Genomic DNA, 26177 nt, shown 5'->3' with positions numbered 1-26177 from the left:
GCAACGTGGGTCCCCCTTCCCATGGGCTCACCACCTGTGGGAGGGGTCAAAGGGGTTGGGTGCCATGTGAGATGGGTGGGAGTCAGAGGCAGGAACCTTGGCGGTCTCTAGGGACATGGAATGTCACCTCTCTGGTGGGGAAAGCAGCCTGTGCTGTGTATGAAGCAGAGAAACTAGATATAGTCGCCTCTACACACAACTTGGGCTCTGGTACCAGTCATCGCAAAAGGGGTTGGACACTCATCAAATGTTTGATAATATTAGTTTTCTGTCAAAAACTAATTCACTAATCCATATCTTGTACCAAATCAAAAGACACAGTTATACACATACACACTGCTGTCGCGCTGTCTGTCTGTCTGTCTCTCTCTCTCTCTCTCGGTCACGTACTCACATGCACGCATGCACACACACAAACACACACACACATTAAGTGTTATAAACAGTTATGTCAGGGCTGGCATTATAGGTAAATTAAACACCTGGCTTAGCTTTAGATAAGTTATAGGCACAAGCGTAAGATGCCAGAGAATAAAATGCTGCCTGTCACATTAGAGAAGTTGTTTTTTACTTGCATGCACTCCTTTCCACTATGGTGGACTAGGTTTCTCATCAGCTTTCTTGCTGCCGTGGCTAATGTTTTGACAATTTAAACATCTCGCCATTACGGCCTATCACGTTTTCCCATCTCGTCCCCCTGAGTTGTATCACATCCATCGCATTTGATCCTATGTGGCCTAAAGCAGGCGTTCTGCGGTTGCTGGGAACATAGTGCAAACATAGTTATAAAGAGAGAGCAATGGAGTAATGTGTAAAAAATTGTTTTAATAAGCATTGGCATCAAATTTAATTAGCTTTTGACATTAAAGATCATGGGTTACTCAGGGGCTTTTTAAATGGTTGCAGGTGGATTGACTTCTACAGGTTATTTTATATATGAAAAAATAAAAATTCTAGGTCTTATTTTTGGGAATAAAAAACATGGCATTTGACAAGGATGTTTAAACTTGGTGTAGTGGTACATTCACCTGACTTCCTTGGGTTCAGTTTCTACTCAGTGATTGTGTGAATGTGAGTGTATGAGTGATTGTGTGCACCGCATACTGACTGGCAACGAGTTCAGTGTGTAATTCACACCAGTTTTTACACCGAGCGCCTATAAAGCACTTACTGAACTACTTCCGGTGACGGTTACAGCATGAGGCACATTCACGTTTTGGCTACAACATGGACTACATTTACATACAGTCAATAATTTGTGTTAAGGTCTGAATTCCGATTTCTGAAACATTCGGGATAACCCGTTCACATGCTTGAGCGGAAAGTTACTCCCGTATACATGGTCGTTGTGCTTGATTGGAGTACCCCGTTCGAAAGCGTGACGCACAGATATCATTATGCAAATAGATGTTTTTAACATTCTATGTTCAATAAAAATCATATTTCTGTTACTCACCACACAAAATAAAGTAGTAGGTTTCCTCCTCACTCCAAAAGTGTGGTTCTTTGCTGTGTCATAGTTTAATTACTTCTGCTTGAGTATTTCCGATGGATTGCACGCCAGAAGCCTGGAATTATGTACAAATGTTTGTATGGATACACACTGTGGCATTTTTGCCATAAAGATTGAAAATGTCATGAAAACTCTGCAGAGAAATCAATGTGTTCAAGTGATGCTCGTTTAGCGAGTGGCATGCTCACTTGAAAAATATGCCGGTCTATCCCCATATATATCGATAGCAAAAGAGGTATGAACAGCCATTTGAAAAGGCATCCACTAACGCTAGGTCATGAGCACCCTTAAATCCTCAAGTCACCATGCAGGCTGTCAGCAAATTCACTAAACACCCTCATGCAACAATGAAAATGTATTGTAGTCATAGATGAATGATTTCTTTATTGTAAAAAAAAAAAAAAAGTTGATATAGTGTTTCTCTCAACTGTAGGTATTCCTCCCATAGACTATGTTACAGCTCACAGTCCTCTACCTCCTTTTACTGGACCCCATTAATTTGTGATTGTGAAATGTGATTGACTGATAATCTGTCCATTATCTAGTCAGTGTTTCGGCCCATGTCAGCAATTTGTTGAATTCAGGCATGGCAGTGGTTTGATTGGACCAATTTTTGTTTTTGAAGCACAGTTTTCCACATTGTAGCACATTTGAGGATTTTTGTGAACTTCTCTGTGAACTTCCAATGACAACTTGTAAATTAGGTCATGCAGAATCATGGAAATACGTTATAGTGAGATACTGACGTAAATGTATAGACATGAGTCAATTTCACTGCGAGTTTCAATTTTGCTGCTCAATTTAAAAGCACTTCTACAAACGCCACAGTTCCACTAATGGAATGTTGGAGCAAACATACATTTTGAGATACTGCCTCGGTACAAGAAAAAAAAAATCATGTTCTCACTAGATAAGGGCAGTAGTCAAAATCCTATTTGTGGCGGTTTATCTTAAAAAGTGATGGACATTATGACGTCATATGGTTGATCATGGGAAAAGCCTGTCATGAAAAACACAATTACTGTGTTCAATGTGTTTATTATGCACTAATGAAACAGTGGAATATTATGTGTGCCTAGATATGGTGCTTTAATATTTGTTGCAAAAACAGTTCTGCCAGGCCACTCTAATTTGCTGTAATTATTTGATATTTGTGTACAGAATGATTTATTTGCATATCATTCAGTCATTAGTCATTGAAATATGTAAATTTTGGGGGGTTGCATAAAATTACACTCAAAAATGGTTTAATCTGGATAGTCATAGAAACAAATTGAATTTTATGCATACATTTGTTAAACATAAATGCAGCTAAATTTGTTATTCGTGCAGTAAATGTTCACTTGCATCTCAAACAAACCATGATCAGTGAAGCTGTAACAAAAAAATATTTTACGCATGAATACAAATTTGTGTCTCTTCTGGTTAGCCTTTGTGTTGATTGCACTCACTGCTCCATTTTTTTTTTTTTTTTGTGGTTACAAATGTTAAAATTTTCATGCTTTATGTGTTTCAGCAAACACAATACTACAAGTGCACCTTGCAGTTTAATGTGGTGTGCCTGTGGTGGCAAGTTGAGTGTGTTTCACAGGTGAAGATATGTATTGAAGTTGTAACTTTTGTACATTTAAATCAAAGTAGCATAACAAGCGTTGATAGCAAGCATATATTGAAACGATGACTAAACAAAATAAACCTGCACAACAGTGAACATTAGCATGCAGTTCATCTATCTCCAGAAAGGCAGAAGGGTTTTGATGTCAAAAAAATTGGGCTTTGTATACCTATGATCAGAGTAGATCACACACTGTTCGTAGGGCCCCATCCTCAGTGGGTGGCCCCCAATCCTCCCTCTGGGTTGGGGGGGTTGATGCATTGCAATGTGAAATCTGACCACACTATTCTAATAATCTGTCCTATCTAAATTCAGGAGGGGCTGAAAGGGTTGCATGGTCTACCAGAGTGGTTCTCAACCATGGTCCTCGAATCCCCCTATCTAGCCTGTTTTCCGTGTCTCCCACAAGCAACATAGGTGTTTCAAACGATCAGCTAATCAGCAAACTCTGCATGAAGCCTGATCACGATCCTATGTTGTGTTGGCTGGGGAGACATGAAACATAGGCTGGATAGGGGTACTCGAGGACCGGGGCTGAGAACCAGTGGTCTACCACTGTTAAATGGGGCGGCATGGCTCAGTGGTAGAGTGATTGTCTCGCAACCCAGAGATTGTGGGTTCAATCCCATGTGATTGTGACCCCACCAAAGTATCCTTGAGTGAAATACTGAACCCCCAGTTGCTCCTGATGCTGCTTCACCAACAAGTGAATACGTAGTTGAATGTATTCTGGGGGGCCTTACTGCTGGTCATAATGTCAAAAGTCAGCGCCATCTTACATTTGAACTAAAAAAAAAAAAAATAAACACTCAAATACAACTGTAAATGTGTCCTTTATTCTATGAAAATAAATGCAGTTAATGGCAAAAAATAAATTCTTAAGGATTTTCCCAAATAAGACATAAAATCTTATGTCTCAATTGTTCAAATAAATACTTTGTACAACTTCATCTTACTGTACATGGCTCAATCAAAAACTAGTATCATTTTGGAATACAAGCGTGACCATTGTTTCTAAGTGTTATCAAAGTACAAAAAATTGGAGGCTATATGTACAGTTTGCCAAGTGATGACAGTTTTGATTGAAGTGGCAGCTTTTGTAATTTAGTTTGGAACATGTCCCCTATTTTCCACTACAAGCTTTCACATTTCAGCAGGCACTAAAGCTTTGTCATGTTCAATAACACTTCTCCCCAAAGATTCCAAAGAGTTTGGACCGCAAACGAGAATTCACTGTCCTCTGGTAGCAGTGACAATGACTCAAATGACACGTTTATTACATCAAGGGACACGTGATATGTAATCAGTCTTCTCTTTAGAAACTCAAAGCTTTGACAGCAGTTTTTCATGCGACAGCGTCAACGTGTTTTAATCACATGAGCTATCATCCGATTTGAGCAATTTCCTGTGGCCCTGGAAAGTGAGGGTTTACAAAGTAATTTAATCTAGGTCATAATTTAAAAAAAAAAAAAAAAGCCTACAAGTCTTGTGATCTTGAATATCATCTTTGTCATAGCATTGCAGTTTGTGAAGTTCTCACTGGGTTTAGCATTTTACTGGGCACTCCCATGTCGGTGCAGCAGCCTTATTGAAATGAAGCAAAAGAAAAAAAATAATTCAAGAGTTGAAAAGGGGACAACTGACTCATACGAACATGGAGAAAAATGATTGGTACTCTGGAGGTCAGTGAAATAACTGGAAATTGACAAAAGTAATTGATAATGAAAAAAAAAAATTGTAAAACATACATTAACTAATGAAAATATTCTAAATAAAAATGATGGTATACTTAACTTTATATTTTCTTGCATAACCTTTTAGGTGATCACTGCAATCAAACAACAATTTCCTTAACTCTCAGTAAGAATTATTATTTTTTTATTATTATTATTAGGATTATTTATTTATTTTGCAGGATTCAGCACCTTCCACAGATGTTCAGTCAGATCAGGGACCATAAAAGGCTATTTCGAATAGCCTCATTGTTTTGTTCTCAGCAATTGTGTGTTATTAGCTGTGTTTTTGGTCTTTATCCTTACAGAGGACCCATGACCTGCAGCTGAGACCGAGCTTTCTGACACACACACACACGCACACACACACACACACACACCTGTGTGTTTCTGTTTCTGTTTGCATATTGGGGGGATTGAATTTGTGCCTTTTATGATTTACTGTATAATTTAATTATCATAATGTGAATGTAGTGATGATATCTTCATTAATACACACGGTTCCCATTATTTAGATTACAGTTCTGTCCTCTTGCATTTTCTTATTTTGACTTTGAATGGCCCCTTTAATTGGCTGAGCATTATAACTTATATAACAGCTCTGGATTTTAACATAATGTCAGCACTAAACCCCCCTTTCCCCCTAAAACAATAAGACTAACTAGTGATTTTAAAATTGTCTTCTCATGGTTTTCAGCAGCTTTAATAACATCCATTTTTAGGTCCAAAATGCATGAACCTGATGATATAAAAGCGCTTAATGTAGCCAAATGTCAGTAAAACCTGGACCAATTGTCACCAAAAGTCATGTACACATCTCTACTCATGCCTATTCCAATCTCTGAAAATACCTAAGCGATCATCCCAATATTTATGATTTTATGGACATTAAAATAATACATGATTATTTGGTAATTCTTTTCCCCTCATTTTATCAGGCAATGTAAATGATCATTAACATTCTTGGACTCATTTCTTGGTCTATTGTGCTATGAAAATGCAGTATGGCCTCATCAAGTATTGACAGTCATAACCATCTCAAGTTTCATACTGTTCCATTGAGGAAGAAAGAAAAAAAATACATTTAATGCGGAAGTGACTGGTGAACACAGCCAACCTGACCACTGTACACTTCTGTGCAACCAGACCATTACAGTGGCATATATACAAAAACCATGATGGATTGTCACCAAAATGTATGTGGTCATGCATAGGCATGGGCTAATTATATAGTCTGAAGATATTGAAATGAAACTTGCAAAATTTGGGATTCTATTCAGGTTGTAAGGTTGGCTCTCCTCGTTGCCACATAGACAAAAAAAAACATGACATCAACTTATTGTACAAAAAATGTATCCATTGTCACCAAAATATTCAAATAAATACACGGAGTGAGCACCGACGGAAGCCGTTGACCCGGGTCAGATGTAATCTTTTTTCAGTCCGTGTATTTTTCAAGGTTTCGCGCCATAAAGCACTCGCCAAAAATGTGTAAGCATTTGTTCAAAGGTGGGCCTCCGTCAAAGACGGGCTGGCGTAACAACGGAAGTGCCCACCTCTGGTTAAGCGTATTACTAATTGTCTCCAGTCCCTTCATGGCAAAAATGGACCATGTTGACAACAGAGATCGTTTAACATGATTACAGTCTCTGTCTTCTCCTGCATGTACTATTAAAGCAAGTTGTTACAACCAATGAAAACAAGCTGTGAGAAACATTATGACGCATAAATATCAGTCTGTCACACAGAGAATTATTACACATATCTGGAAGAGTACGTCTGCTTCTATCTAGAGGCGAAGGGAGACAAATATGACAGCAGAAGTCGGATGCCACTTTGAACAGCACAGACTCTACCTCTCGCTGTGATAAGGAAGCTTGGTATTTTCTTTTTTTAGTTGAAAGTCGCTTTGACCTCTTCTTAAAGACGCTGTCCAGCAAAAATCGTTTTTGGTCATTTCAGCTGTGTATTTATTTAGCTTGTGGGCTTACGCTGGTGAGTAAAGTACAGTCAGTCTTTGCGTTGAAGTGCCGTATAATCGCGTTGTAAAACTTGCAGGAAAAAAATGTAATGAATCCTCGTAATGTATTCTTTATGCAGAAAAATGTAATATTCATGAGTTCTTCTGTGATTTCTTCTACCAAATTCCTCAGCTCCAAAAAGTCTTCATGGAAATGAAATAACTCACTAACACACAAACCAACTAAGTTCCTTTTAGATTAGTGTTCTTGATATCAGTGATACCCCAGTACAAAGTTATAGTTAGTTATCTATACGTTATAGTTATAAAGTATGCAGGTACTGTATATATATGAAAAACTAAAACAAAAATAATAAATTATTAAATAAATAAATGAATTTGGACCAGCAGGCAAGAGGAAAGAATGTCTCGACTTTTGTCTCTATGTTTATTTATTTATGACAACTGACTATTAGTAAAATTATAAGTTATTTGAACACAGTTTGATTCTAAATATTATTTTAATTAATATAGTGCAAATAATTATAATTTTAAACTACATGAGCTACAGTTTACCAATTTAAATTAATATTAATAACACATACATTTTAAAATGGGACAAAGCCATTCCTGGTATTGTTTGTTGACTATAATAAGATGTTGACTTTACAATAAGGTCATCGTGGCTAAAAATGTAAGCCATTGAAAATGTCTTGCAATGTACGCCTGTAGGTGTCAAGGGGCTTTCAGTGCGTTCCAGTGCCTGATGAAGACTTCAAGTTCCCAGCTCTGAAATACTCTGTTTTACTGTTGCAATGACATTTCAATCATCACACTATCATTAGAAGGCACTTCAGCTGAAGAGCTGCGCTGTCTGAATTATTCAGACCAGTTTGCTTGAAGACAGCCCAACCGAAACCCAGACAGTAGGCTCAAAGAGGCAAAAGGACTTTGTATGACACACACACAGCAGGGCAGGATAATAAATTACAGCATTATAATGAAGGAAACCATTATCAAGAACTTTAATTAGATCGTGAATGCTAAGCGGGAAAGCAACTACAGTGATGAATTGCAGTGTCTTTGTGTTGCCGCTATCATACATGATGACTCCACAGAGCACAGGACTGTGGTATTATGTGTGTGTCTGCTGGATAGGAAGTTGCTGCCTCTGATTTCATTATTGGAAAGTTTGGAACGCTTATTAAAAAAAGAAAAGAAAAAAAACTGTTTTATACTCTAATTTATTGGTCATATAGTACAAAGATGAGAGTTTGTAATTAAGCTGAAACTTTTTCTTGTTTGCAAACTGAGTGCGCATTGAGTTTCCACAACAGCTGTTACATCTTCTAATTTGTGAACATTGAATGCAAAGTAGGTGTTTAGAACTGAATACAACAATTACTGAAAGTTGAATTTTTTATTCTTACTTGATGTTAAACTGGGCAGTGGGCACTATGCACAGCCTCCAGTGTGTTGTTAACCTATATATACATCAAATTTGCCAAATGACAATAGACTCTCTCCTTTCTGCCTTTTTCTGCTCTTTTATAATCAACAGTAGAAAATGTATATTGCACAAAATGCAGCCATTACTCCCGTGGACTCTCAAATGGTGTTTATTTTGTATAAAATGGGGCAATGATGTCATTTATTTGTGGTTGTGCATCAGTAAAGTTGTTTCCAATTTTGACATTTACAGTGGCGTATATATCAGATTGATTCTCCCCCACCTAGCTATACGTTGAAAAATTATAATTGACAAACATACAATGGCAGTGAATGAGTAAAATAAAACAACTTAGTTTGATATCACCAATATTATCACCAAAAATGTTTTCCAGTCTACAATAACAAATATTTGGTATGTTTACGCTCTTACCTTTCTGAAGGATCGTGTCACAACGTTTAGAGAACTTTTAAGAAACGCTGCAACCTTGAATGAACCCTGACGTGAAATCGACATTCGTTAGCATCGCAAATGTTCACCACTAAGTGGGATACAGTGAAGTTGTGTAAGGCATTATCTTAACAATTCCAATTACTATGTTTAAGGCTAATGTTTTTTTACTTATTACTTATACAGCATTCTCATGCAATTGATTAAGTGGAAACGCTAATGCCTGGGTGTCCGAACTATGGGGCATTTGCAGGCCACACTAGAGCTGGACGTATATGGAAAAAAATACTAATCACGATTAACTCATTCACTGCTATTGAGGTCAAAAATTCATTTGAACTATTTCTATTAGTTTAACTTTTTTCCCACTTTTGTTAACAAGAGTATGAAAACCCAGATATATATTTTTTTAATTATTGTACATCTAGAACAGAAATAAAATTTGTGATTAATCGTAAGTTAACTAGTGAAGTCACAGGATTAATTATGAAAAATTCAAAATTTTTAATTATCTTTTCTTAAAAAAAATAAATAAATAAAAAAAAATAAATAAATAAAAAAAATAATAATATATATATATATATATATATATATATATATGAGTGAATGAGTTATGACCGATATCTTGAATCCCTGAGAAAAAAACATAGTAAAAATATGGGGGGGATTTGCTAAGTCTTGCATTTAATATACATATACTGAAAGTGACATTTGACATGGCCTACATGCTAATTTAAAAAAAAGGGTGGAGGAGGGCATAATGAGAAGTATAGATGTTGAAAAAATGGTTGGAGGTTCAGGCTCCCCTGAAATAGTTAGCAACACCACTGCTACAAGTCTTCAGTCTCTGACCCTTTGACATGGAACCTGTTGCAAAAGGGCTACAAATTACACAAATGTCAGACTGAAAATATATATTTCTTACCACACTCAGCTCTAGTAACATAACACTCAACAATAAAAATCAGAACAAAATAGTTTTTCTTACTACCGTTAGACAAATACAAATCTATAAACAAATAAAAATGACAGTACGATGTATTCCCAATTAAGCACATGTGTGCTTCTACACTTAGTGGATGTGATTATCCAACATGTTTAATGGTGTGGTCATTGACAAGCCCGTGCTTCGTAATGACTAGCAAGTAACCTCACAATCCTTATCTGTGTCTAAGGTATGAAAATGTGTGTAGAGGTGTGTAGTGTGCGCGTGCAAACCACTGTGTGTAATGTTTTACAAAAAGTGTGAAGCTGAATATGTGCCTATTGTTATGCAACTCTGGACAAGTGTTTTGCTCCTCGTGTGTAAACATCGGCAATTGTGTGAAAATGTTCATTTTAGTGTGTAGACGACTGTAAAAACTGTAATATGAGAATAAAAATGCACTGAGCCGTCACCGTTTTATAAATGCAATTATGCCATCTAGTGGCAGAATAATGACCAATATCACTCTCGTTTTTTACAGTACATCTTTTTAATTTTAACTAAATTTTATGAATTATTATGAAATTACTGTATCAATGACTAAAAGATGCAGCCATATTTCTTAGTTTAACATTTTTTGCCCACTTTTATGTTAATAAGAGTATGAAAACTTAGGAAAAAAATATTTTATTGTACATTTTATTGTACATTAAGAAAATATATCAAATTTGCGATTAATCGTGAGTTAACTATTGAAGTCATGTCAATAATTACGATTAAATATTTTAATCGCCTGACAACCCTAGTACATTCAATAGCCTTGTGCGTTTACTTATGGCATCAAAAGTTTTTATTTTTTAAAGATGCAGTGTGTTTACCGCTATGTTCAGCGATTCAGCTACAAAGGAAATGGAACGTTACTATTTGCTGAGGTAATTTCACCATCACAATTAACGAGTGTTGGCATTTGTCAAAGCACCCGCCCGACTCCTCACTGCTCGACACCGGATGCTACCGCCATGGGGATCGAGAAACTATGGGGAATTTTTACTTTGTTGAAGACAAGTTTTTTTGTCACTTCGATGAGCTAATCCTGCAACTGAAAAGAAGTAGAAGAAAAAATCGGTGTATTCCCATTGTGAGACACCCCTGCTCCCTGATAACATTAGTGGGGCACATCACCGGAGAGTCCCTTATTGCATAAACTTGGGAAGAGGTGAGGTTATCTTGAATTATGACCGACATGGTGTCAATCACTTTTATAGGAGAGAAGGGGCTCTGCCCTCAAGGCTTGCTGGGTAATGATTTGAAGGCTTATGAGGGGATTGCTGAGACAGGCACCTTCACAGCAAGACACTTCACTCACTTTAACAGAGAGCAGGGACCATGAGTTACACAATTATTATTGCTTTTAGACTGTAGTAAGCACATAGAATACACCAAGATCAGCCTAGTAAAAGTCCAGTTTAGTATTGAAAGGAATGTTGTGTGTGTCTCTTTACCTGTGCTATTGTTGTAGTTTGTGTGGCGTAGAACGGTATTGCATAATATTGAAAGCTCTGAAAATAGTTTTTGTTTTTTGTTTTGTTTGTTTGTTTTTCTTTCCAGGAGAGCTCAGTAGTGTTCATTCGATTTGACATCATCATTGCTCTCCTTTTTAAAAAAATAAATAAAAAATATATATCTTTTTTTCTTTTTTTTATAAATATATATACATATACACACACATATATATATATATATATATATATATATATATATATATATATATATATATATATATACTTTTTTTTTTGTATGTGTATGTGCGTGTGTGTGTGTGCGTGCGTGCGTGTGTGTATTCATCAGTTCACCTAAAGCCCATTAAAAAAAAATCCCATACTAATAATATAATATAATAATAAATTGCCAAATGCAGAAACATCAATGTAAGTTATCACGATGTAGTGGCTCTCGCTAACAGACAGAATTAAGTAACCAGAATTAGGTTAAAAAATTCTATATACGTAGACCATGTTTCTATAAATTTGGATATTTGTTTTTTATTTGAGGCAGATATTTTTTCCATTAAAATGTGATTTATGAGGAGGTTAGACCATTGGTCGATATTCAGAGTTTGTTTATTTTTCCAGTTAACAAGAATTGTTTTTTTAGTGATAGTAAGGGCTACAAGTGTAGATTGAAATTGTTTATGTGGTAAGTCAGTTGTTGTTAGGTCACCTAGCAAACACAAGTTTGGAGATAAAGGTATCCTACAGTCCAAAATAGCGGAAAGTTTTTCTAAGACTTTAGTCCAGAAATACATAACCGGAGTACATAACCATAAAGCATGAACATAAGTGTCTGTAGTGTTTTGTAAACATTGGAGACAAATGTCGGAGTCTGAGAGTCCCATTTTCTTCATCATATATTGAGTAATGTATGTTCTGTGAATAATTTTATATTGGATAAGTTGTAAATTTGTGTGTTTTGTCATTTTAAATGCGTTTTCACAAACTTGAATCCAAAAGTCAGATTCCGGTGCTATAGACAAGTCTGTCTCCCATTTCGAGATGGGTAAAGACATTTTATCAGTATATGAAAGTAACTTATATATTTTTGAAAGTTTTTTTGTTGTTGTCGGAGAAAGCTTGTTAATATCTTTAGCTAAAACAGGCAGTTGGAGCGTACCCCGAAGTGTTGGAATTTTTTTCTTTATCATATTTTTAACTTGTAGATAATGTAAAAAAATTCCGTTTTTTATATTTTATTTTTGGAGCAAGGATGTATATGATATAAACATATTATCTGAGAAGAGATGGTGGAGATGTGTAATTCCTTTCTGCTCCCACACACCTAAATAAAACGGTTGGTTGTTAAGTTGAAAGTCGGGGTTATGCCATAGGGGCGAGAGCCCACAGGGCTCCACTTGGGCTTTTGTCAATTCTAGTGCCTTCCACCAGGCAGTCACGGTGCCGGAAATCATTGGGTTTTTAAAACAATTATGTCGCTTAATCGATGTTGTAATAAAGAGTAAATCTCGAAGTCTGAGGTTATTACAATCCTTCTGTTCTAGTTCCAGCCAACAGTTAGTGTCTCTGTTGGGTTGTGCCCATAGAACGATATATTGTAGCTGGTTAGCTATATAGTAGTACATAAAATTTGGTGCCTCTAGACCACCTTGGATTTACTTTTCTGAAGAGTAGATAGACTAATCTTTGCTTTTTTTTATTCCAGTAAAATTTTGTAACGGCTGAGTCCAACAACTGGAACCATTTAGCCGTAGGTTTAAATGGAATCATTGAGAAAAAATAGTTTATTTTGGGTAAAACTTTCATTTTAATGGTGGCTATTCGTCCTATTAGAGAAATAGGAAGATTATTCCAGCGCTCCAAGTCACTATAAATGTTATCCAGAAGTGGAGAAAAGTTTAAATGAATTAAATCAGTTAATTTAGGTGAGATTTTTCTGCCTAAGTATTTTAAATTACCTACAGGAAATGAGTAGTGTGGGTCCTGGCTTGCAGGGTTCCATGAATTTTCTGTAATAGGTAGAAGTGTTGATTTTGTCCAGTTAATAGAATAATCTGATAACTGTGAGAATTTAGTTATTAAGTTAAATACTTGCCCTAACGAAGTAGCCGGCTTTTCTAAATAAAGTAAGATGTCATCGGCATATAGATTAATTTTATGTTCTGTTACCCCAGAGTGAATTCTTTGAATCCTTCTTTCCTGGCGTATGGCTAATGCAAGTGGCTCAATAAATATTGCAAATAATAAAGGGGACAGTGGGCATCCCTGTCTTGTGCCTATCTGTAAAGTAAAGCTCTGAGATATAATCCCATTAGTAGTAACTGTAGCTTTAGGAGAATCATATAATACTGATACCCAGTGGATAAATGATTTCCCAAAGCCAAATTTATTTAAAACAGCAAAGAGGAAGGACCAGTTCACTTTGTCGAAAGCTTTTTCTGCATCCAATGATATAATAACTGCCTTTTTATCATGCCGCTGTGACATGCTAATAAGGTTAAAGAGTCTCCTAATATTATTAGTAGAGTGCCGATCTTTAATAAAGCCTGTTTGGTCGCTATGAATGATTGTCGAGATTACTGTTTCTAGTCTAGATGTGAAAGCCTTAGTGATAATTTTAATATCAGTGTTAATTAGTGAAATCGGACGGTAACTTGATGGAAGGGTGGGGTCTTTTTCTGGTAAATAAAAGTTTAATTGCTGCTGTATTCATGTGTGGGTGTATGTAACCCTTAGTTTTAATTTCTGTTACTACTCTTAAGAATAGTGGAGCATGCATTAACCAGAAGTGCTTAAAAATATAGCCGGATAACCATCCGGGCCAGGTGCTTTGCCATTAGGCATACTAACTAGAGCACTGTACAACTCGTTTATAGTAAGTGCCGCATCTAACATGTCTTTATATTCAGTAGTTAACTGAGGTATATTTAAGCTACTGAGGAATGCCTCAATATGCTCAGGGTTAGGCTTGTTAGTTTCTAAGTATAGGTTCCGATAATAGTTATAAAAAATGTGATTAATTTCTTCTGGTGATTGTGTGCATTCACCAGTTGTCTCTTTAATAGCCATTATAAGAGACTTTTCCCGATTGCGTTGAAGTTGGTTTGCAAGAAATTTACCTGATTTGTTATTATATTCAAAGTTGTTATATCTCAATTGTTGTATTATAAACTCTGTCTTTTTAGTTAGCATATCGTCTAACTGTATTTTGTAAGTCAGTCCATATTTGGTTATTTGGGTTTATTGCGTACTCATCCGTCAGTTGTTTAATTTTATCTTCCAAGTCTTTTTCTGATTTTTGATCCTGTTTCTTTTTATAAGATGAATATGATATAATTTTACCTCTAATTACTGCTTTCCCAGTTTCCCAGAGAAGAGATGGCGATAGGTCTGGAGAGTCATTTATTTCCAAAAAGTCTGCCCACTCTTTTCTTATAATTTTGTCAAACTCTGCGTCGTTTAGCAGTGAGATGTTAAAACGCCATGTCGGTGGTGGTTTAAAGGTATAATCAACTTGTAGGGAAAGGGAGACTGGTGCATGGTCGTTAATAATAATAGGATGTATTTTTGTAACAGTTTTATCAGCAATAGAGTTATTTGTAAGAAAATAATCAATTCTTGAAAAAGACCGGTGCACAGCGGAAAAGAAGGTAAATTCCTTCTTATTTGGGTTTTTAAGTCTCCAGCTGTCGACGAGGCAAAAGTCATCCATATATTCCCCTATTACTTTAGTAGATTGTAATCGCCTACATGTTGTATTATTAGAACGGTCAATTAATGGATTTAAGACTGTGTTAAAGTCTCCTCCAATAATAATAATAGAGTTCGCTGCTAAATCAAACAGCTGAGAGAAAAATTCATGGAAAAAGGCCGGATCATCATTATTAGGGGCATATAAATTACCAAGTGTATATATTTTATTAAATATAGTCACCTGAATAATAATGTATCGGCCCTCTGGGTCTGTTATTGTATTATTTAAAGTAAAGAGTAAATTCTTATGTATGAGTATACAGACTCCTCTTTGTCTACTGTTATAAGGGGCAGAGTACGCTTGGCTAAAATTCTTATCAATAAGTAATTTTTCTTCAGATTTTTGTAGGTGGGTTTCTTGTAGGAGGCAAATATTTGCTTTTAATTTTAAGAGATGGTCTAAAGTTTTTATTCTTTTTGCTTCTGAGCGAGCGCCACAAACATTCCAGGAAACCAGAACTAATTTATGCATACAAACAATATAGACTCAGTCCTGTGTATATATCTGCATAGGCCATTTGTCAATATTAGTATGTTATAGGATAGAATCAAAGTGGTTAGGTGGTTTATGTAATTTGAGTAAAATATGAGGTGACGAGTAAGTAAATATAACAGTGAAAAAACAGGTAGGGAGGTAAAAGTAAAGGAAGTTAACGGGGGATTAAACATAAAAATACACCAGTAACTGGTAACCTAAGCGAGATTTTTTTGTTTAAATATACTTTAGATATAGTTATGTATTTAATAATATATTTATAATATCGCCTAAACACAATGAGTATTCATATTTTAGGTTTTATAATCACATATACAGTATATGTATACATCTAATAATCAAACCAAGTTTAGTTCCACCAATGCCATTTAGAACAGCCAGGGAGTGGAGTTGGGGTTCCGGAATAGTTGGCCATTGATGTATAGTTTATCGACGACCATCGCAGTCCGTTTACCCTCCTGCCTATTTTGTTTCATTATAGGAAACAGTACCTTTCGCCGCTCATTAATCTCTCTCGGGAATTGGTCGTTCATTCCAAATGAGGTCCCTTTAAGCTCCCGTCCTTTACTTTTAACAAATTCTTTCTGTTTAAAATGCTCAAACTTGGCGATAATAGGACGGGGTCTGTTGCCCCTGGGGGCTCCAAGCCGATGTACCCGGTGAAAAGAGATGTTATTTACCGACTCCTGAGGAATTTTTAACGACGTCGTCATAATTTTTTTTATCTCAACCTCTGGATTGTCAGAGGTATTCTCGGATATTCCTGAGAATATTAAATTCTCCCGCATGCTACGGGACTGAATATCCAGAACAGTTTCTTTTAGCATTTTATTTTCCTTTTTAATGGTTTCTAACTCGGCTGAAACAGTCACGAGTGTAGAGTGTAACTCGACATTGTCTCGTTGGAGATCACTTACCTGTTGGCTGAAGAATTCCATGCTTACCTTTAATTCTTTGACGTCCTTGCTGATTAGGGAGAGGACCTGTCATGTCTGGGTAGAGCTGGCTTTGGTTGAGGGCCCCGATTGGTCCTGAGTGGATGCCTGCCCTTCCGCAGGCTGACCAATCCGGGCCCTCAGCCACTTGTGCCTGGCCCCAGGTGTGACTAATCCCCTAATTAGTGTGGGTGCATTTAATTCCCGGGTGGTGATCAGTCCCTTGTGGGATCATTGCCATTGTCACAGTCACCCCCGGAGTTTGTGCTGTCGTTTTGATTTTGAGTTTGTACAATAAAACATAACAGTCTAACCCGCACTCCTGCCTTCCTGCATTTTGGGTCCTCTACTCCACACGCCGGCGGACCCAACTCCGCTCCTTGGCCGGACCGTGACAGGACCTCTAATTTTTTATTTATGGACTCCAGCATACTGACCGAAACCTCCGTAGTGGCTAGGTTGTCCGTGTCCGTCGCTGAATCATTTTTCTTCTTTTTCGAAGGTTTTCTCGACAGTTTCTCGACGGAAGGATTCTCCATCGCGCAGCTGTAAAAATGTGCGTCGATGAAGCGTTCGAGGTCCTCCACGTTGGGTGGTATTCCAAATCTGTCGGATGAAAAAGAGAGGGGAAAAAAAGAAAGGCAAGATATATGATGGTTAAATTTGGGTTAGTTTAGTATAATAGAGCTAATTCTATCTTAGCAGCAGGGCGCCGCCATGTTGGGGTTTCCCGGTCTCGCTGTAGGTCTCGCGATAGTCACAGCATCTCGCACATGCGTCCAAGCTTCAGGATGCGTCTAAAGTCGAAAGCTCTGAAAATAGTTTGAGTCTGTTGTGTAAATATTAGCCACGGTCCTATTCATGATGCAATTAAACATAATGTTGAATAGATAGGTCATTTTTGTCAAGGTATCATTGTGTTTCAAAATAATAGTTAAAAATAAAATTACATTAAATTTAACAATTAAATTTTAATAATATTCTAATTGTAGGTCATCCATCTATCCATTTTCTTAACTGCTTGTCCTCACAAGGGCGCTGGAGCCTATCCCAGCTGGCATCGGACAGTGGGCGGGGTACACCCTGAACTGGTTGCCAGCCAAATTCTAGGTCATACAGGCAGTTCAATTTCCTCCCTCCCGACCACCAGAGGCGGTGTTTCAGGCACTGAATGTTCCCACTTTGTGCTTGTGCAGTTTGAGTTATGCATACCAAAATAGTCAACTGTGACCCCTGGATGACCATAGAAGGGTATGAATTCCGGTTTCTCCAGAGGTTCATTTCAACATGAGGATTGCGAGTGACAGGACACAATGGCGGTCGTCACTCATAGAACCGAAGTTACAGTCAGTCCTAACTTTTGTTTTAACATGACGCTGGTATGTTTTTTAAACTGTAGATTGGTCAATAACTTGTAAAACAATAAAATAAAAAAATAATAATAACAATAATAATAATAATAATAATAAACTGACCAATAGCCTAGATATGTGAAAAAATTATGACTTTTGAGATTTAGGCCCGACACCAGCAATATAACAAAAAGCTGTTTCTTTTGTTTGTTTGTTTGTTTTTAAAGACGGCAAACTCCACCTTTTAGAATCAAAGATAAGCCTTGCTATTTATCTCTTCCTTCTAGTGGGGCTCTCAATGTAACCAACTGTTCCCAACAAATACAAATACCACAATTTAAAATGACTAGTAGAAAATGATCAGCCAAACATGCTATTGAACCATTATTTACACATTATTTTTGTTTGTTTTTATGTTGGTGTTGCTTACCGTTTTCTCCATCAGACACATGCACTTCTATAGAGCTCTGCAATTTTTTATACAGTACATTTGAGTTAGGGCGCATTTGGCGCGTCAGCTCCACTCCTTTAATATTACCTTTTCTCAGTCTGAGTATCCAGTATCTCGAGGTCGGGCTGAATGTCCTCTTTTTTTGAAAATGAAAATATGGTCACCCTAGGATACGTTGTAACTTGCCTGCCGACACACACATTTGTAATTGGTGTGTGCGTCTCAATTTGAGACTGCCTGCCTACCCAAACCTAAAGCTCACTGAGTTTCATTCATTTATGGCTGAAGAGCTGCCCTGCAAGGAGTGAACATGGGGCCATCACGCCAAGCCGCCAGATTCCTGACATAGCTGCATTGTGAACAGGTCGTCCAGAAATGCCTCATTCTTAAAAAATTGTTACTAGGGCAACATTTATGCCAATGTCTTTGAATGCAATTGAAACATGTTGCTGCTACCAACTATATATCTACTCAAAAAAACTCCATCTGTACCCATAAAGTCCCCCCTCCAAATTACCATGTGTTCCACTCATAGCAGATATAAAGGTTTCGCTTGATACCAAAGACTTAATATCATTGCAAGATTTCTCAAGATCTGGCCATGAGACTCTGACCTTAATACATTTGCAAAAAAATATCAGCAAAGTCTATGCGGCACAACTAAGAACAAAAGTGAACTGATTCTCAGTTGATACATTGCAGTCTAATGCAAAGACATCTAAAGTCATCCGTTTCTATCTGTCTCGGTCTTGCCGTCACTGTATAGTTCTTAATGTCTCTTGTAAATTATTTCATTACTTCCAATGAGTCCAAAAAATCTGCTAGTATTCGGTGTTCAGGTTGACCTCTATTAAATTGTGGCAGAATTGTGTCTCATTTGTCTTTAATTTAAAACTTTGATTGAAGCTTAGCATTCATAGCTCATGGCCTGTTGCCGTAAAATGTTTGACCTGATTGATACTCGTTCTCGGCTCAAGATATGAAGCAGTTTTAAATTTGTGAGGGAAATATGCAATAATTTATGTGCCATCTTATCGTTGAAGTGTAGGTCAGTCTGTGGTTTCATGGCACATTTTGGTTGGAAAAGCGAAAGTCTGCAGTCTGCTTTTGTCCCCTTATGTTAATGTTACAGATTATTAAAATAATCCGCATACAATACCAATCAAACGTTTAAGCACACTTATGAATTCTAAAAATTACCGCTGGTTTGTCCAAACCTTTGACTGGTACTGTAAACAGGTACCATATGCTAATTACAGTGGACTCTCCCAGTTTGTGGGATATAGGGGCAGTGCCAGCCTGCAAATCAGTGTATAATTGACGGCCATTGAAATGCATTTGGGATTTTTTAACTCCCCAAAATGCTGATAAACATTCAATATATGTTTTCCTTGAAAAATGTGGTGAGATGGGGTGACATGAAAACAAACACACACAAAAAAATAAAAATAAATATATATATATATATATATTGAAAATCTGTGAATATGCTATTCCATGGATTCTAAACTGCAAGATCCACTGTATGAGTATTAAATTCTCAATTAAGTTTGTTAAAAATGTCTTGAAAAAACAGTAGCCCTCCAAAGCACCACGTTTTGTGTTTACACTAGAGGAAATAGTAATTGGTACTTTTCTTACAAGGCCGTTTGAATTAATGAGCATCATTTTGTAAATTAAGTGTCCACAATTAATTTATTGGAAAAGTTGATTCACGACTCTTTGTTTCCTTTGTGAGTTCATACATTGAGTCAATGGTTCTGGACTTGGCTATGCAGAAAGATCTTTTCAGCCGGTGTGAAATGCAAACCCACATCACTGTGAGGACACCCTTGCATCTGAATTTGTTTATTTGCTCCAGTTTGCTTTCATCCTCCATGATTAGCTCCTGGCAATCTATGTTGCAGAATAATCTGTTTAGCCATACACAGGTTCAAATCCATTGGCTATATGATGGTTAAGATTTGCCTTAAGTGTCTTCCTTAATTCTAGCTGGAAACCATCATGATTATTGTTGACTAAATCCTGTATTTGATCACAAGTTCCATAAAGAGCAGTATTGTTATTCATTGCCTGTCAGATCAAACAAATGTTGTAATTTTCTTGTTTTTCTCACCACAGTTTATATGAGGTTAGGGCCTGTGTGACGATTAGCCTTTCATTCATACTTAATGCAATGTGTAACAACAACCAAATGAGACTGTAGCAGTCAAGCTCCTAACTCATTGCCAGTTGGCGAACACCACGATTATGCTGGAATATTTTTCACTTCTCCCACTCTGTGCTTCCTTTTCAGGCTTTTGTGCTGTGTACTTGTCATGCTTTGTCAGCCAACTGGAGGTGGCACAAGCATGGCGCAAATACATTTGAACTTCATTCCTTGTTCAGCTGTGGTAGGGCCCAACTTAATGTCTCAAAGGGGTTTTGTGAGTCTACGAGTGGCTCAAATGATCCAAGAATGGCCACAATAAGGTGGAAGATGACACCCAAGTTAGGACAGCCTACCATGACAAAGGCGACTGAGAACATTAACAGAGCGAACCAGCTGCTGCAGAGAAATCGCAGACTGATGGTGGGGTTTGAGACACTCTGTTGAGCCCTTCCCTAACATAACCAGGGATTTCTAATGTATCCTTTGCACCATGTTTGTGCCATCTGCAGTTGTGGGAGACACACAACGTGACAGTGTGTCAAAGCGTGACAGCAGTATGCTACACAAAAGGCTGAATCTGAATTGCATCTATTGTGTACGAGGGTGTATTAGGGCCATGTATATATATATATATATATATATATATATATATATATATATATAGATATAGATAGATAGATAGATAGATAGATAGATAGATAGATAGATAGATATTAGAGGGCCGGGGCAATATTCCAAGAAAAAAACTCGCACATTTGCCACTTCATAAAGTCTCGAATTAGCAAATTTATAAAGTGGCAAATTTGCGGGAAAAAAATGTGTATGTTGGTGCCAATACTTTTTGGTCGGGGTTTTAAATAAGAAGATTAGTAATTGCTTTAGCAGATATTAACCATATCATATGATATTAGGCATTTGTTCTTTGAAGCGTTTGGTACGGCCGGCGACAAAGATGCCTCTATTTGTGAAGGTCCACACCTGAGGATCAAGCACTTAAGTTAATTTGTTCACATGTATATTTACATTTCCAGAATTAACCAGTTCAGGGTGTACCCTGCCTACTGCCCAAAGCCAGCTGAGATAGGCTCCAGCACCCCCGCGACCCTTGTGAGGAAAAGAAAATGGATGGATGGATTATTTACACATTCATACTTTTTGGTATTTTCTTGTACAAGTAGCTAAGTCGAATCTGCTGCTCTCCGTCATTCACTTGCATTTACCTAAAGTATGCTAGATTCTGACTGGTTAGCGTTCGTCAGCTAATAGGGGGCTAGATAGTGTTGTCGCTCTAGCTGCCGGGTATGACGAGTAAAGCTTAAGTTAAGAATGAATCAGTCTCCATCCTGCCTTTTCATTTTATAAACAGTGACCCATTAACCACCAATGAATCCTCACATTAGACTATAGCTATGCTACGTGTATTTGTCCTAAGTTTTTTGTTGAGTTTTTTTCTTGCAAATTTGCCACTTTATAAAGTGGCAAATTTGCAAGTTTTTTCTCAGAGTATTACACCCCATCTGAAGAAAAAGTTTAATTTGAACCTCATCAGTCCACAGTACTTGTTTCCCAAATGCATCAGGCTTCTCTGTGTGTTTATTTGCAAATTCAGTCACTGACGATGTAGTTTAGGTTTTCTTCTAATGACTCTTCTATAGAGACCAATTTGTCCAAGTCTCTCTTTATAGTGGAATAGTGCAGCACAACTCCAATGTCTGCCAGATCTTTCTGGAGGGATCATGCAGTCAAACGTGGGTTTTGGCTTGCTTTTCTCACAATCCTGTGAGTTAGTCTGTCTGATATTTTTCTTGGTCTTCCAGTTCTTGCTTTAACTTCCACTGTTCCTTAAGACTGCTATTTCTTAATTGCCTGTCCAAACAGACAATATTAGCATCTAAAAATGCTTTGCTATATTCTTATAACCTCCTACTTTGTGAGACTAGTCAATTATTTTCAGTTTCAGTGTTCAGTTGTTCGGCTATACATTTAATTTATTATTATTATCATCATTATTATCATCATTATCATCATTATTTTATTGTTGAGAATAATGTCACCCAAAGCTACACGGGCAATTTTTCCATTTTAAGCAATGACAGACGTGTGTAGTACTATTCTGTCTAACCAGCACTGATACTCTGCTCTCCTCTATGAAAAAGAAAAAATGAATCTCGAATATTTAATGTAAACTAACAACTGCATTTTTCTAACAACCATTAGTTAGTTTGTCCTTTGCCAAGTAACAATCATAGAGAAGGAACAGTTCAAATCTCCTTCCCCCATCCTCTGTCTCGCTTCACTTTACTATATTGCTGGCTCTTGTTGTCTACCTCGGTATTTCTTCCAGGATGTATTCATCGAGGGGACAACATCCAGATCCATCTTTGGATGAACCACCTCCTGGCTATAATGACTTTAGGATCATACACAAATGAAGAAAGTCCAAGAGTTACAATATTCTCTACTAAATAATATATTAAGGCTAAAATGCTTTAATAGTGTAAACGCAAAAAGACCAAAAAGGTGGAAGTAGCAACAGAGCTGTTGTAAACAGGCGCAAAACAACAACAAATAAGCTTTGATGAAGAATATCACGGCCAAAACGATGAAAACTGTCCAGAACGGGTTACATGATGTAAAATGAACACTAGTTTATTTAAAAAAAAATATATTGAAAATCAAGGAGAAAGTACACAGCAGAGCTGTTGTAACAGGCTTTCACTCATTTGTATTCCGTTTTTATTTCCGGGCACTGTGCCATGCATGGTCAACTACTAATTAAGTTGAACTGTTTTGAGTGATGTGCACTGGCAGCTCCACTCACAACTGTTCATCTAATCAGTCCAGTGACTGTCAGCACAGATATAGCGTGATAGGACGTACAAATAGTTTTAGCCGCAGAGACTAGTAACACACATAAACAAAACTGTTGGTAAACAGTACACTGTTAAAGAAAGAAACATCCATGGTGGCCATTTACAGTAAATACTTTGAAACTAGAAGTTGCCAAATAATATGTTGAGCCACAAAGGTTCTGGGTGAATGTGTTTTAGATGGATGAGGCAAAACTTGAGTTTTTGGGCAATATAAGCCCTATGTTTATGAACACTAAAGTCAAGTATATAAAGAAAAGAATCCTGTATCAACTATGAATCTTAGATCTAAGTGGGGTTGCTTTGTAAAATAAAATCCGAAGGCTATCAAAACGTGAAGGAAAATATGTCCATCGTCACATTTTTTGTTGGGTTTGATGTCTTTAACTCATTCACTCCGAGCCATTTTCACTGAAGCAACCCCCTTTGCTCCCGGCCGCTTTACTGAATTTTGACTGATTTTGCAAGGCCCACAGAATATTGTGTTCTATTGCTAGGAAAACAAAAGAAAGATTAGAGTGTCTTCTTTCATCAGGAACAAAAAAGTATATTTGTGTATGTTTCTGTTTTGCAGCAATTAGCATTAGAATATAGCTAAGTTTCATCATTATTCACAAACCTGTTGAAAACACTGGGGAAAAGAGCTAGTTGAAGCCCTGGTTTGTCTCTTATACTCTACTGCCACCTGCTGGCCGTTTTTTTTGTGTGTGTAATAACTACCATTGCTTTAAGTGACCTCTTCAGGTCAGAAGCTGCATCAAAGCCTTCTGTATGCTTTAGCATTTAAAAAACAAACAAACGTATTAATATGTTTTTGGGACCATGGCAATATTTAAAATAGAATGTTTTTATACTCTTTGGAGCAAATGAGTTAACGGACATGTGAAAGACATGTGATAACCAATACGTAATAGACTGATTCAGGGTTCACATGAATTACATGGAATTGCATGCCTTATTTTTAGTGTATCGAGCATATTTAACTGCAGGCACACTGTTTTGTTTACACATTTGTTCATTTCAAATTATAGATTTTGCTAATTTGTTTTGTGTTTCAGTTTTGGGGTATTGAAGCATTTATTCACTGCTTATCTGGGGTTTAGGAGCTTGTTGCAGCGTATTGCGTTGCCTGCATATATTTTACGCACAAGGAAACAAACATTCCTGTGCAATTACAGGCTCATCACCATCCTGCTGATGACTCAGCCTGTGGGGCTTCTTGGATGCTCATAACATGTAGATTTCTGAGTCTGAAAATAATATCACCATCATCAAGGACACAGTGGCGACTCTTGTCGGGTATTTAATTCTTCTTCATTGATAGGATATGACAGATGCTCTCTAATGATGTAGTGTGGTGCTGAAGTTTCACTTCCCATCTGGTCAACACCTTCCCTCCTCTCTAAGAAAGGCCAAGTGAAATGAGTAAATTGGAGAGGGAGGTTGAAAATAGAAATCACACATAAAAAGAAAAAAGAAAAGACAGAATAGGAGAAGATAGCAACACTTGTAATGCAAAGCCTGTTGAGTCAGTGCACAGACATCTGGGAAATCATAAAAGCTCAGATGTTTGTGGAGCAGAAGTTTCTGTGTGTGGATGCGTTTTGAGTTTTCATCTGCTCTTTTCACACAGACTGTGGGACTATACACATTTACTCATTTAACACATGCCAATACAAACAAGCTACTACATATTTGAAATTAAATGTTTTGTTATCCAGTTGAACAAATATAATTGACAGTGTTAAAAAAAAAACACGCACACACACACACACTAATTTATTTTACACAACAAAGTCCAAATCAAAGCGCTAACAACATGCAAGGACTGATAAACTAAAAGCGCACGTACGAAGTAAATACAAAGAAAAAGAGCTTGCACATAAAAAGGGCAAGAAACAGAAACTCAAAATCACAATACAAAACTAGTAACAAAACACAAGGCTAGACGAGGTTCAAGGAAATTGAGGTCCAGGAGCAAGCTACGCTTGGGCCATTAAGGAAAGCAAATAAATAGTCCGACAACTGGTTACTCTCTCGGCTGCCTCCCGTCCAGACGGAAGCAAAGCTGGCTTTGTTCCTCAAACACATTTCGTACACACAGAAGCATTTCAAGACTTGCGTGACGCTGAGGAGATTTAACGGCTGTAATGTATCTGCCAAGTCTGGAGTGGCGCTGTAGTGCAGCCACAGGGAGTTAACGAAAAGCGTAGAAGAAGAATCAGCAAACAAGACTAACACTTTTTTCTTTTTTCCTTTTATTAACTTTATTGCAATTTACAGAACAAACATGACTTTGTATGTATCGAAACAACATTAAGACAAGTGATTCAAGTACAACAGCGGTTGTTGAACGTGGAAATAAAGAAACAAAATATTTTGCTGCAAAAGCATAAGCACGCTGCGCAAAACGACTACAACACGGCTATCCGCCATTGTTGTTGACAGACTGACGCTTTGGAGCACATGTCATCAAAGTGCGACAATGCATCATCATCGAGCTGCGACCATTATGTCATCACTGGAGGAGTATCCTACATATGGTGTCCAGACGGAAGCGTACGGGGCGTGTTTTTTCAGTAAATAATCTTCAGTTTAGCCCTGAACCAACACTCATTGTGAGTTGGGTATATATGTCATCCTTCATGAACCAAGAAGTTGACTGCCAAATAACACACAAATGGACAAACAAACAGAAGCACCCGGCTCTATGATTTTTTTATTTTTTTAAGAAGTTCAGCCTTAGCAGTGGTCTGTTCTCTATTGAGTGGCAGTACAGTTACACATCCATTACAAGCTTCCAAATATTTAACGGTGGCCTAAATATTTTACACATACTGTATGTACCGGTAGGTATAAGTGGTTTCCTGATGGCATATATGAAAAGAAGCCGATCAAGAGTCAGGGGGAGGAGAGAGAGAGAGAGAGAGAGAGAGAGAGAGAGAGAGAGAAAGAGAGAGAGACAGAGAGAGTGTTTTATGACGTTAAAGCCCAAGTGAAATCAGCGCAAT

The 26177-nt window shown here is 37.2% G+C and overlaps 1 protein-coding gene across 2 annotated transcripts in view; it reads left to right on the top strand.

The window, feature by feature from the left end:
• Positions 1-26177, top strand: part of alk (ALK receptor tyrosine kinase) — a 379915-nt gene that overhangs the window by 228394 nt on the left and 125344 nt on the right. The window lies entirely within an intron of this gene.

This window comes from Vanacampus margaritifer, chromosome 1 (genome assembly GCF_051991255.1).
Source record: "Vanacampus margaritifer isolate UIUO_Vmar chromosome 1, RoL_Vmar_1.0, whole genome shotgun sequence".
NCBI lineage: Eukaryota > Metazoa > Chordata > Actinopteri > Syngnathiformes > Syngnathidae > Vanacampus > Vanacampus margaritifer.
This window is presented reverse-complemented; position numbering and strand designations above follow the sequence as displayed.